We start from the raw sequence: 14,649 nt of genomic DNA on the forward strand, positions 1-14,649 counted from the left end.
ACAGCAACATCTAGATCCAGCGTTTGACCGAACAGCTAGGCACCACAGCTGGGGCAAGCTGACATGCAAGACTAACCATCACTGCTGGAAAATGTGGTCTTTATTCTGGTGGTCATAAATTCAAACGAGAATAAAATATCAGGGTGGGGGTGGGGCTTCCCATGATCAAAAAGAAGGGAGAACAGCAATTAGGAGAAAATTTGCTGTCTCAGTCATATCTGTTTTTCTCGTGACATGAGATTATTCATGGGATCAAAGAGATACAATTTATCATATAATATAAATACCTTTTTTTCTCTGGGTTACTTGAAGCCAGGACTGAATATTCGCATCCTTTTTTTCTGATACCTGGCCCGTACAAAAATGTCACACCTTAGCATGCAGTTATGGATTTATACAAGTATATTTTGAGTGTACAATTAAAGCTCTTTAATGCGATGAGTGTTGCCCTTCCAAATTTTTATCTTAGAATTAATACTCCTTGTCTAGCAACTGTTGGGAACTCTTCTCTGGGATTAAGTTTAAGGACCAGCTACCGAGGAACATCAAAATCAAACGCCCATGCTTCCACACTCCAAACTCATGTCTCCCTTATCTCTGAAGCACCTGAGACACTGGCAGACCTCACATATTGCTAAATTATCTGGTTAATAAGATGACCCACCACAGGACTTGCAGGCCCCCATTTGTAGGTCTAAAGGTTTCTCTTTTACAGTTACCACTTCTGACAATCACCACTGTCATAAGTGGTGTGCTACGAGATTTTCATATTATGCATCCTCTGCATTCAGGAACTCGAGAAACAGGTAGATTTATTACCTCTTACCTTTATTTATTTATTTATTTATTTATTTATTTATTTATTTATTCATTCATTCATTCACTCATTCATTCATTTATTATCTTTAGAGCCTCTTTTTTCTGGTGCGGAAATTGAGACTTAGAAATGCTAGGCCATGTGTCCTGATGCAAGTAGAAATCCTTCTGGGGCAATTTAGCTTTAGAGCTGAAACACAATGGTGCCTTGTTGGGCCAGTTGGGATCTAACCCTATATTCTTGCAGCTTAGTGAAATTAAATGTGTTTTTAGATAAGATGGCAGCAATATGCTGCAGACTTGGATTGCACTAAACTTCTGTGAGCATAGTCAAGCCATTTTATCACAGTTTCAACCAAATCCTGTTGCCTCTTCACTTTCCATTACTACTGTTTCAAAGCCAATAGTGGGTTTGTTGGTATGATTTTTATATGCCTAACTTCTCATTAGTTATCTCTCCAGAGATGGATTTTTATGCCAAGAGTATCAGCACACATGGGTCCTTATTTGTCCTTATTTGCCCATTGATTTTTTACTTACGGCCCTTGGGACTTTGGTTCTAGGAGCTGCGACCATCTTGGTCTCACTACCTGTGATTCAGCTTGTTTGCATAAAACTCTCATAATCCCCAGCTTTCCAAAACTGCAATTGAACCCTGGGATAAATACAGCTTGTAGAAAAGACACAACAGTGTGGAATGGGCCCCTTCCTACCCTCTTCCCTCTCTTCCCTTCTCACCCCACCCACACAAATTCTCTTGCCTCATTTTTCCCATTATTGAAAAGGGGCCATCTAAATTTCTAGGATAACAGTGATACAAAAATCTATGCTAAGTCTAAGGCACACTGCAAAACAAATAACATCATATTAAATTACTTGATAGTTTATGGTATTGTAGAGTTTCACCAACATTTTCTCTTGTGATTTTCATCGTAAATAAGGTAAAATGAGTAAGGAAGGGATTATTCTAATAAACAGATTAGGATATTGGTTCAAAGCAATTTTATGAATCACTCAAGTTTCTATAGCCAGCAGTTCAAGATTGGAAACACGAGTCCACACGTCCTCCCATAACAGCACAGCACTTGAACAGCCCGTGACGTTGACCTCCACAGCTACCTCTGCAGTTTACCTCCGTCTTAGTTAGTAAGAGAGGCTCAAAGAGGAAATGAGAATATTTTCCCACACACTGTTGGTAGTTTTTTTTTGTTAATGAGTGAAACTTACATATCCTAAAAGTTTAAATGATTGGAAAAAGTAAATCCAATTGGAATTTAGATCAAAGACTTACATACATTTTCTAGGAGAAAAAAAAAATGTAGAGAAGCATCTTTAAGATTTTGCAGTAGGGAGTGGTTTCTTAGACCTTACACACAAAGCACAAGTAATGAAAGAAGAAATAGAAAAATGGATGTCCTCAAAATTGAATACTTTTGTACTTCAAAGGGCTTTGTCAAGAAAGTGAAAAGACAGCCTATTCAATTGGAGAAAATATTTGGGAACCACATATCTGTTAAGGGTTTAATTTCCGGAATACATAAAGAAATCCTACAACTCAACAATAAAAAGACAACCCAATTAAAAAATGGGCAAAAGACATGAATAAATACTTTTCCAAAGGTCAAATAAAAATGGCTAAAAAGTATATGAAAAGATGCTCAACATCACTAGTATCAGGGAAATGCAACTCAAAACCACAATGAGATATCATTTCACACTTACTGGAATGGCCATTATCATTAAAAAGAAACATAAAAAAGAAAAAGAAAAATACAAGTGCTGGAAAGGATGTGGAGAATTAGGAACACTTATTCACTGCCGGTGGGAATGTTGAATGGTGCAGCCACTTTGAAAGGCAGATTGGTGGTTCCTCAGGACTTGAAGTATAGAATTGCCATTTGATCCAGCAATCCCATTACTAGGTATATACTCAAAAGAACTGAAAGCAGGGATGAAAACAGACATTTGCACATAGATGTTCATAGCAGCATTATTCACAATTGCCAAAAGATGGAAATAGCCCAAATGTCCACCACTGGACAAATGGAGAAACAAACTATGGTATATACATATGGTGGAATATTATGCAGCTGTAAGAAGGAATGAAGTCTCTTTATGTATGCAACAATATGGATAATAGTTGAGGACAAAATAAGCCAGATGCAAAAAGACAAATATTGTATGGTTTCACTAATATGAACTAAGTATAATTAGCAAACTCTGGGAGTTCAATTCTAGAATATAGGTTACAGGAGATAGAAACAGGTAGAGAATGGGCAGATGATGCTTAAGGTGTATAGAAGTTTTAGTAAGGTTGACTGTAAATGTTTGGAACTGGATATAGGTGATGGTAGCACAATACTGTAAGTGTAATTAACAGTGCTGTGTGTGAGTGTGGCTGATAGGGGTAGTGTTGTGTATGTCACTAGAAGGAAAAGCTAGAGGATAAAACATGGGACTGTATAGCTAGCAAAACCTGTTGTGGATGATGACGGTAGTTAATTATACAAATATAAGAAAGTTCTTACATGAACTGGAACAAAAGTATATCACTATTACTGGGTGTTAATAATAAGGTGGTTTATTGGAAAAATACAATTAATGCAAACTAAGGACTATGGTTAATAACATAATATTCTTTCATCAGTTGTAACAAAGGTACTACACCAAAGCTAAGCATCAATAATAACAAGGGGATGAATATAAAGGTATGTTTTTTTTTTCTTTTATGGAGCAATGAGAATGTTCTCAAATTAATTGTAATGGTGAATGCATAACTCTGTGATTATACTGAGAGCCAATGATTGCACATTTTGGATGGATTGTGTTGTGTGTGAATAAAACCATTTTTTGAAAAAGAGACAACCAGGGAGCAACAGGAATTCATCCACCGCTTATGGGAAGGCAAAGTGATGCAGCTGCTTTCAAAGACAGTTTGGCAATTTCTTTCAAAGCTGAGCAGAGGCCTCACATGTGATCCAGCAGTTGTGCTCCTGGGTGTTTAACCGATGCAGTTGAAAACTTTTGTCCACACAAAAGCCAGCACATGAATGTTTATAGCAGCTTCATTCATAATTGCGAAAAACTGGAAGCAATTAAGATGCCTTTCCATGGGGGAATGGATAAACAAATTGGCACATCAGTAATACTGAAATATTATTCAGTGACAAAAGAAATGCACTATTGAGCCATGAAAAAAACATGGAGGAACCTTAATTGCATATTTCTAAGTGAAATAAGCCAGTCTGAAAAGGCTACATACTGTATGAATCCAACTATATTTTATTGCGGAAAAGGCAAAACAATAGAGGCAGTAAAAAGATCAGTGGTTGCCATGGGTTCCGCAGAGCTGAGGGGGAAGGATGAATAGGTGGGCACAGGGCACTTGTAAGGCAGGAAACTCTTTTGTATGATACTGATACTGATCAAAAGTGATGGGTTCTCTGCCTGCTGAGCTCAAATGACCAATTCCTGAGACACCAGGTTTCAAAGAGGGAGAGTTTATTGGTAAGTGTAAAGCAGATCAGAAGGCCTATCCACCCTAAAAATCTGTCTTACCAAACTGCAATAGCTCAGTTTTATAGTATCAAAAGATGGGCAAGTTTTAGGTTAGTGATCACAATGGCTGGAGATGATGTGATTAGAGGTGATCTAATTATTGAGCATGTGCAGACTGATCACATGCTTAGTCACAGAAAATATGTAAGAAAATGATGGCCTTAATATGAGGATGGGCATGATTTTGCTATTATAATGAGGTATAAGTCACTTGTAGATCAAAGTTTAAGCTATTGTGCATGCCAGGCAGGCCCATTTTGGTTAGAGCCAGCTCTGTTTAGCAAGACAGTTTTGGAATGGGGGTGGGTTAGTTCTGGGCTGACTCAAGGCCCTTCATTAATAAACATTAGGGGCTGTCTTTAGTGATCTTGAGACACTAAAGCTGAAAAACAGGATATGGAGTTACAAGTGGGGCCAATCACAAGGTTTTTAAAATCATGAGATTAAGGCTATATAGTTATTCAATCACTATCAATGATCAAGGCAATTGAATACAGTTCAGCAATTTCAGGTACTTCTCTCTGGCTATTCTAATACACAAGAAAGTAAAAAGAAATATCTATACAATGATTTGGTAATCATAAGCATTTGTTAAGTCCTAACTTCTTGGTTACAATACTGTATTGATGGATACATGACATTACACATTTGTCAAAATCCACAGAACTGTACACACCGAGTGAACCCTGTCAAATAAAAGACACATTTTGAGAGCTTAAAAAAAAAGAAAGAATATTGCAAGGTCTTCATTCTGTCAGTTAAGATGTTTCAGGTGGTTACAACTTACCCAAGACGTAAAATCTTGGTTTCCGCAAACCAGTATCTGGGACCAGCTGACAACGTCCAGCCATTCTGGAGAGAACAACCTCTGCCCCATAACACCTCCCAGAGCAAATGCAGCAAATCAGGATTCACAGGGATCCCCAATAAAGAAGAGAGACTTTTACACTATTACCAGAAGACCATCCTCATTTTAGACGGGTTCATTGAGGTCTGGGCCTATCTCCGATGGCTGGTGAAAGGAGCTAAATTTGCATCTGAAGGCATCGTTCATCTGAGGGGCTGGGTGGGAGAGGGTGGGGTCCTCTGCCTCCAGTGCCTGGAGAAGATCAGCTCACTGCAGAGCCCAGGGGGGCTTCAGGCACACGTAGCAGACCCTGGGTTGTGAGCTGGACCTCTCAGCACCACCACTGACAAAGGCGGCAGCCACCCCCTCTGAGGTCTGACACACAGGAGACCCTCAGCCTCTCCACGTGGAGGGTCTTCTGCTGTGACCCCATCAGTGAGAAGAAGGTGGCAGCACCCTGGGTCCTTGGTTTCCACGCCAACTTCAAAAATTCAGGTCATTCAGAAGTTCTGCATGTTCAGAAGAATTCCTTAGACAGCAACCATATTGCTTCTAATTTTCCATCATGACTTTCTTACAAAGGATTCCTTTGGCAGCTGCAATGACAAAAAGGGCCTTGAAAGGTCAATTAGTCTCCCAGTGATGGCCCCTCATTTAATTTAGGGCTTAAGTGCAAGGGTTAACAATACACACACACTCACCTTCTGTTTTCTTACATCTGTCCCCATTCCAAGAAATTGTTCATACAAGTCTATTTACATACCTCCAGAATTTTAATGGTTTTATGTCTTAGCCAAATTTTATGACTCTACTTTCATTACTTTCTATTGTAAATGGGTTTTATATGCTTTTCCATATCAAACAGTTGCCAAAACCTGATGCCAATATTCAAGTATCAAAGGGAGACTGGATGCCACGTATCCACGTGCCAACATGACCCCACAGCCCTGCTTCCAAAGAGTGAGCAGAGCACAGCCCTGCACTCAACAGATAAATCAGCTTAGTGGCCTCATAGATGGAATCTGGCCCAGTTCTCAGCACCTCAGAGAGGTATTTCCTGACAATTCATTCTCATAAAATAAATAGAATCTTGCTTCCAAAGATAATGTCTCCATTACAAAACTTTGATCTGCCTGTGGATAAACTTGAGTTTAAAAGACTCCTGCATTAAAGTTTCCTGCTTTAAAGTTTCTCTCCTACTGGAACTTCCTTTGGCAACATGTCTGGTAACTCTCCTTAAAATAAATAACTCTTAGAGTAGAGGCAAAGGTATCTGACAATTTCTAAACAATGTCCCGGTTCTCATCCCTTGTAGCTGAGAATCCTATATTCACTGTATTTCCTTGAGTGATCCATTTGGAGGTGAGAACACGGAATCAAGACCACTGGTTTCAGTCTTTGTTCTTCATTTAAGTATATAAACTTGGACACATCGCTTCACCTCCCTGAACCTCACTGTACCTGTATATGTGACCTGATACCTCCTGCCATGCCCTCGCAGTGTGGCTGACATACCAAATGGTAAAGCACTTGGAAGGTGTCCGCAGCTATGCAAATATCATTGTTCTACTTTGGGTTCCCAGAAAACAGACCCTAAGACAAGAATCCAAGTGCAAAGTTTTTTTTTTTTTTTTTTTTTTTTTGCATGAGCCAGCAAGTTACTAATGGGTTGACTCTCACCTGATCCAGTGGGAATTCCAGGAGGCAGCTCAGAACAAAAACCTTGGAGTGATCCCAGGAGAATGGGACCATCTAACCACCCAGGTGTTAATTCCCATCAATTTCACCTCCTGTGTGCACTGAAGGAGCTAGCTCCAGTGACAAAGAGAGGCAGGTGATGGGCAGCTGGAAGTCTGATTGCTTATGCCCTGAAATGATGGTGCCAAGGGGTTATGAGTGGAAGACAGCAGCATCTGCTGCTCCCAGGTGTTATCAGAAAACCTCTTGGCCTCCTGCATCCAGGCTGGTCGCATACCTCCTGTTGTCTTATTTTAAGACAAGGCTCTGATCCCAAATGATGACAAGTCGTCAAGACTCAACTCCTTCTACAGAGACCAGGGATATTTCAGCACTTTCAGCAAATGTGAGCTTGCCTTGGAGAAGGAACAGGCTTCTAGGTGGATGGTCAGGCAGCTGTGTGAGAGGTTCCCGCTGGCTCCTGATCATTCCCAGAGCACAGTTCTTAGGGCATTGGAGTGGAGCCCACCATGACCTACTTGTTATGAGTTCTGTAAGGATGAAATGAGAAAATCGATGGACTCTGCTTTGCACGGTGCCTGGCTCAGGGTAAGTTCTTAGCAATCAGTGCCAATGCCTTTGTTTTGCTGTTGTTGTTGTAGGGGTGATACTGGGAGAAGAGAAAGAAGGAGCACAGTATTCAGGGTTAGAAGCCATGGTTTTAATTCCCAGCTCTGCTGTGAAACTTTGGTCTAGTCATTTAAGGGGTGTGACCCCGTTCCCTCGCCTGCAACATTTCCTCCCACACGATGCCTGCTCAAGGCTGCTCTGACTTTCTAAAAATCATTGGCGAAACCTGAGAGTGTTGAGTGAAGCAGGATTTTTAACTCAGGAGGACACTGATAATGATGGCACTGGCATGGTCCTTTGAATATGTAGATTCACGTTGAAAGCACAGATGTAAATTTTGATGGATGAGTGAACAATTGTATAAGAGGTACAGGAGAAATATTACGTCCTTATTTTAAAGATCATTTCGCGGACACTCAGAGATGCTACCTGACTTGCCTACTCTCACAGGCTGGTGATGAAAGAGCAGAACAACCCAGGTGCCTTGGAACCAAAGCCAGTGCTCCTGGACTCTCCTACTCTGCTGTCCAGGAGACACCAAGGGTCATGACTCCATGAGTCTGATGAAACCCACTTGAATTTCTATCCCCAAACAGCTAAGCTGGCTGCTCAAATGATTGTTTATGCATAATCGGTAGGTCATTTAAGTTATGTAGAAATTGTCTGCTTATCCAAAAATAATTCATTTGCTCATGTTACTAGGATTACTGTAAATTACACTGGAACTACGTTTAAATCAGGTTGCTTAGCGTAGAGGGATGTGGAAGAGTCTACTTCTGTGCTCAGCGTGCTGTACTAAGTTGCTGGTATTTCTGCTTTGAAATCTAGCTCACTGCTACAGGGGTTTTCTCAGTGCTTCTCACAGCTTAGTAGGAGCTCTTGGAACAAAACAGTTGAAAGGGCAACTGAGGATGGTTCTCAGTGTCCGCCTGATTGTCAGAGTGGACAAACAACACGGGGTCTCAGAGAGAAGCCACTTCTGAAAGAGGAACCCCTGGGCAGTGTGCTGTGGAGGAAACTTACAGGCCAGGAGACAGAATTTTCTATTTCCCTGTCCATGGGGAGTGGGATGTGAAGATTTGAGGTAGGTCATTTTGCACCATGATATCCTTATTCACAAATGCTGAGTTTACACTGAATAATGTGTTCCAGGTATAACCACGTAGTGCCCAGGGTATCAGTCAAGGAACCAGAAAGCAATTGACTCCATGGGGATTTCACGACAAACCAAATTCAGTTTTATTTCTTCTAAACAAAGCTTTAGTTTCATATATGCAGTATTTTCTTCTTCATTTCTTTTAAAATCATGTATACTATTATTATTTTATACCTAAATAACCAAAAAAAAAAAAAAAGTCAAATGATAAATGCTTGGACAATAAGGAAATTTAATAAGGCAAGTGGTTACAAGATGAAGATATAGAAATGAATATATTTTCCACATTAAAAAATGTGTAACAATTGAAAAATATAATGGAAGAAAAGATTTCATTCAAAATAACAGGAAAAGCTAATGATATCTGCAAATCCCCTTCATGAGAACTGGCAATATTTACCATAAGAAATTAATATAGTGCTATTAAGAGACATGAAATACTACACTGGATACATAAATAAATGGAAACAAAGCTCCCATTACATAAAAATGGCAATATTCCTTTAATTAGTATATAAGTTCAATGTAATTGCAATCTAAATACCAACATGATTCTTCTGCTACTTGCCAAAATTATTTTGAAGTTTCTACCACTTCCTAAATTATGTGATAGTAGCCTGGGAATTTTTTGAAATACAAGAAGAGTAATGCGTGTGTGAGGGGAAGAGGATAACAAGTTCTTAAACATTTGATACATGATATACAGCAACAGGAAAAGACTGAAAGACCAATGGAACAGAGTGACCCCATAGAAACAGATACAGACATATAGACATTAAAGGCATATGATAGATTGGTTAAACAAACACCCCCAATTCCTCATCATCCCTGTATCCATAGCCTTTGCAGTGTGACTTTGTAGTTCTTCCAATCAGATGGAGTTCAAAAGACTGTGTGTGCCTAATAAACACGGAAAACTACTAAACATGAGGAAACAGGCCACCATGATCAAGTCTCACCAGAAATAACAATCTACAGAATTTGCCTGTGGATACTACACTGTAAGGAATTATTGCATGCAATATGTAAAATAAACGTCACAAATAGGTAAAACATATATGGACTCCTGTTTTAGTATTCTTGGGTGCCCAATCAAATACCATGCAGTAGGTAGGCGTAAACAATGGGAATGTGTTAGCTCATGGTTTTGAGGCTAAGAGTAAGCCCAAATTAAGGTGCCATAAAGGTGATGCTTTCTTTCCAAAGACTGGCGCTCTAGGGCTGGCTGCCGGTGATCCTTGGTCCTGGGCTCCTCTGTCACTTGGCAATGCACATGGGGGCCTCTCCTGGCCCCTCCCTTCTCTTCTGGGCTCCACTGAATTTCAGTTTCTTGCTTCCCATGGCTTTCTCTCACTGTATGAATTTCATTCTGTTTCTAAATGACTCCAGTAACAGGATTAAGACCCCATCCTGATAGGGTCAGGCATCTTAACTGAATTAATCTCACCAAAAGGTTCTACTTAAAATGGGCTCATGCCCACGTAAATAGATTAAGTTTAAGACCATGTTTTTCTGGGGTACATGTAGTTCCAAACTGCTACAACTCATAAACTTGATAAAGAGATGAAATCACCAAAATTTCCCAGACCTGGAGATAGATAGAAGCTAGAGAAGAGAGAAGAGGGAATGATTATATACAGACCTGTTAATGAGGTTGAACTTCAGGGTATGGGAATGGACAGGGGTGACAATGGTTCATTAATGAGATTATAAGTGTCAGTGCCACATTGGAGGTGAACATGATTGAAAAGGGTTGTTTAAAGGCATGTATCCCACAGATTAGCACTACAGATATAAATAAGTGCTTGCATGGTCTACTTCTAAGGAATCACACTGGTACAAAGAGTGAACAACAGAGTAGTATGTGGGAAAAACTACCTATTGCATACTATGGACTATATTTAATAGATGCACCTTACTTGTACCACACTAATACTAGGGATAAATAATTAGGGGGTAATAAGAGCTTTGGGGTATTTTCATTTATGATAATTGTTTACAATTGGCAGTGAGGATGACTGTACAACTAAGTGAAGATGGTGTGAGGCATTGATTGTTAATCTTGGACAGAACATATGCTACATGAAATTAGGAACCTCATATTTAATAAGTCAAACCCTCGATCTTGAGGCTTGCTCCTGTGAAACTTATGGCTGTAAAGGGGAGGCTAAGCCTACCTATAATTATGCCTAAGAGGCACCTCCAGAGAACCTTTTGTGTTGCTTAGATGTGGTCTCTCTCTCTCTAAGCCCAACTCTGCAAATAAATTCATTACCCTCCCCCCTATGTGGGTCATGACTCCCAGGAATGAGCCTGGTCTGAGCATTGAGGGATTGAGTGTGCCTTCTTGACCAAAAGGGAAAAAAGAAAGGTAGCAAAATAATGTTTCAGTGGATAAGAGTTTTCAAATAGAGTCAAGAGGTTATCCTGGAGGTTACTTGTATGCAAGCTCCAGCTAGATATCCCAAATGCCCACAGTACGCCAAACCCAGGTCAACTGTAGTCCCCAAAATCCTAAAGAATACCCAGGTCCCTATCTGAGACTTTATAAAAATTTCACTCACTAAGTTTATTTCTCAGAAACTTAAATCCTCCAGAGTGTTCCTATACTAGATAAGATGTAAAACCCAGAGGCAACAGTCTCTTCAAGAACATCAACCAGTTGCATCCCCCTTCCCCGTAATGTTGACACCCCCTTTCAATATGAACAAGTTAGATGGTCACTGCCCAGATATCCATGAAGACTGGGACAGTAATCAAATGAGAGAGAGGGGTAGCAACAGACAAGGTAGGATTTATCAAAGGATTACGAATACTGAATCTTTATATGATTTTTTTTTTTAGTCTCTAGGGTATTAGAAAAGCTAGAAGGAAATAACTGAAATGGTGGAACTGTAACCCATAACATTCTGTGAAATTTTCTCTATAACTACTTGTTAAATTGTAGTTTGGAAGTTATTACTTTTCTGTATATATGTTATATTTCACAACAAAAAAATGTTAAAAAATTTCCCAGACAGATTTAAAAATTAGACACACAATGGGGTTGTGTGATGGTTGGGTTCATGTGTCAACTTGGCTAGGTGGCCTGGCTGTCTGGTCAAGCGGGCACTGGCCTGACGATTGCTGTGAGGATATTTGAGGTTGGTTAATAAACCAATGGGCTGGTTTGTTGGATCATCAGTGAATTGACTGCAGCTGACTGATGACTCATCAAGGGGTGTGCTTCCACAGTGAGAGAATGCAATTGGCTGGATTTGGTCCAGGTGATCAGCCGGTTTGTTGGATCATCAGTCAATTGACTGCGGCTGACTGATGACTCATCAAGGGGCGTGCCTTCCACAAAGAGAGAAGAGGGAGTGCAGCTGGGAGTGATGTTTTGAAGAGGAGCAAGCTTGCTAGAGAGGAACGTCCTGGGAGAAAGCCGTTTTGAGGCTGGAGCTTTGGAGCAGACACCAGCTGCCTTCCTAGCTAGCAGAGGTTTTCCAGACGCCATTGGCCATCCTCCGGTGAAGGTACCCGATTGCTGGTGTGTTACCTTGGACGCTTTGTGGCCTTAAGACTGTAACTGTGTAGTGAAATAAACCCCGTTTTATAAAAGCCTATCCATCTCTAGTGTTTTGCATTCTGCAGCATTAGCAAGCTAGAACAGGGTGTTAAAGAAATGAGTACACAGGTGAAGAGAGAATTAGTAAATTGGAAGGTATAGCTGCAGAGTTAACCACAGAGGTACAGAAAGATGAAAAATATGAAAGGCAGACTAAGAGATTTGAAAAAATAGAAAATATATGCAATAAATGCCAATTAAGAGTTTCAGAGGAGCCTGTTAATTTTCCATAATTAATAAAAAGAGCAATATTCAAATTCCAGAAACTCAATGTCAAACACGAGTAAAGAAAAAAAAAAAACAAAACTACATATGCACACATCAAAGTAAAATTAAAGAGTTATTTTGAGAAGATGACAGAATTGCCATCTAGAATGACAATTGGATTTATAGTTTACTTCTCAACTACAATAAGGACGCCAGTAGCCAATAGAATACCAGGTTTAAAGCGTTAGGAGAAACTATCTATCAGCCTGGAATCCTATCCCACGCAAAACTATCTTTCAAGAATGAGAATCAAGTGAAGTCATATTGAGGAAAAAAAAAAAGAAGTTTACTATTAATAAATTTACACTAATTGAAATTTTAAGGGATGTACTTTGGTAAACGGGAAAAGTATCTCAGATGGAAGGTGTGAAATTCAAAAAAAATTATGGAAAAGGTAAATATATTATCATTCTAATTATATTTTAGCTATCTAAAAACAATTATAATAAGATCTAATTAGTGGGATTAAAAAACAAGATAAAACCAAATCTAGGACAAGAATTGCAAGTAGGTACAATATTTAGAGTTAAAGCATTCTGAAGTCCTATTTTTCAGGTGGATAGTTAAGAAATGTATTAACTTTTGACTTTGTTGAATTAAATATTGTGTTAAAGTCTTTAGAGCAAGGGCCAGTGAGAATGCCTAACTATCAACTTTCTCCAACATGGAATGAAAAGAAAACAATTCTCAAAAAATCCCTAATTTAAAAAAAAAATAAAACCAAAACAAAAACAATTTTAAAAATCCCTAATAAAAGAAGAGAAAACTTTTTAAAATAATCGAATTATTCAAAACTAATAGATAGGAACTCGATATTTTCTTCAGGATTTTTCTGTAAACTTGCAAGGAAAGAAGGAAGGAAGGAAGGAAGGAAGGAGGGAAGGAAGGGAGGGAAAGAAAAGACAAATGAGAAACAAAACAACAACAAAAGCTAACAGGCAAAAAGGCCAGTATATTATTAGGGATTCATATATATGTGGGGAAACAAATTAACAACCGCAGAAACAAAAGCAAAATAATAATTAGGATAACTTTCATAGCTCTGGGACTAGCTCTTAGAAAACAGGTAAACCTTCAATGAACATATAAACCATAAATTCCACTTGTAATTTTTATACAATAAAAAATAAAACATATATCCACACAAATATGTATAGCAAATTTATGCACAGTAATAAGAATTGGAAACAATCCAAATGACCAATAATCAATAAATAAACTATGGTACGTCAATACAATGGTATACTACTTAAAAATAAAAATGAATTAACTATTTATACATGCAAAAATATAGATAAATCTCAAAATAATTATGCTGAGTGAAAGAAGCCAAGCAAAAAATGAATATCTATTTTATGACTCCTGTTTTAAAAAATTCTAGAAAATTCCAACTAATGTGACAGAAAGCAGAACAATGAATGGTTCTTTGGGAACTGCCCAGGTTGTGGGGCAGGAAGGGAATGGATAACAGTCTGACAAATGGGCATGGGGAAATTTGGGGGATAATGTGTATGTTTATTGTCTTCAGTGTGATAGTGGTTTCACACGTGTGTACTATGTCAAAACTTAGCAAAGCATTCACTTGAAAATGACATTTATTAGATGTCAGTTATATGTCAGTAAAGCTATTTTTAAGCACTTGAACTAGAACAAGGACATCCCAGTAGCAATGAGCACAGTTAGCACCCAGATCTTGATTTCTAATCCATTCTCCAAATAAAGGACCAAGGGCTCCGTGGAGAAATGGCTGGCTCTAGGACGAGCAACGTACACGATGAGCCTGGAACATCTTGTAGGGCCAGAAGGTAAGGAAGTATTTTTTAAAAAACTCATTAATGGAGTTATGTCAAAAGGACACAGGAGTCAACTGAAAGAGCTCCACATGGCCAGAGCTGGAAAAATTTGAGCAACAAAGTAAATAAAGTAGTGCTGTATTACAATCCAAAGTATAAAATAAGTATCCTTGATCCCACACTGATATAAACAAATGATTGTCATGAATAAATCATAGAGAAGAGATAAGTGTCCTGTACAGAAGAATCCCAAATAATTTATGTAGACACACCCTCTCCCCACCTCTTGAGTTCAGGC

This window comes from Choloepus didactylus, chromosome 11 (genome assembly GCF_015220235.1).
Source record: "Choloepus didactylus isolate mChoDid1 chromosome 11, mChoDid1.pri, whole genome shotgun sequence".
In the NCBI taxonomy this organism is placed as follows: domain Eukaryota; kingdom Metazoa; phylum Chordata; class Mammalia; order Pilosa; family Megalonychidae; genus Choloepus; species Choloepus didactylus.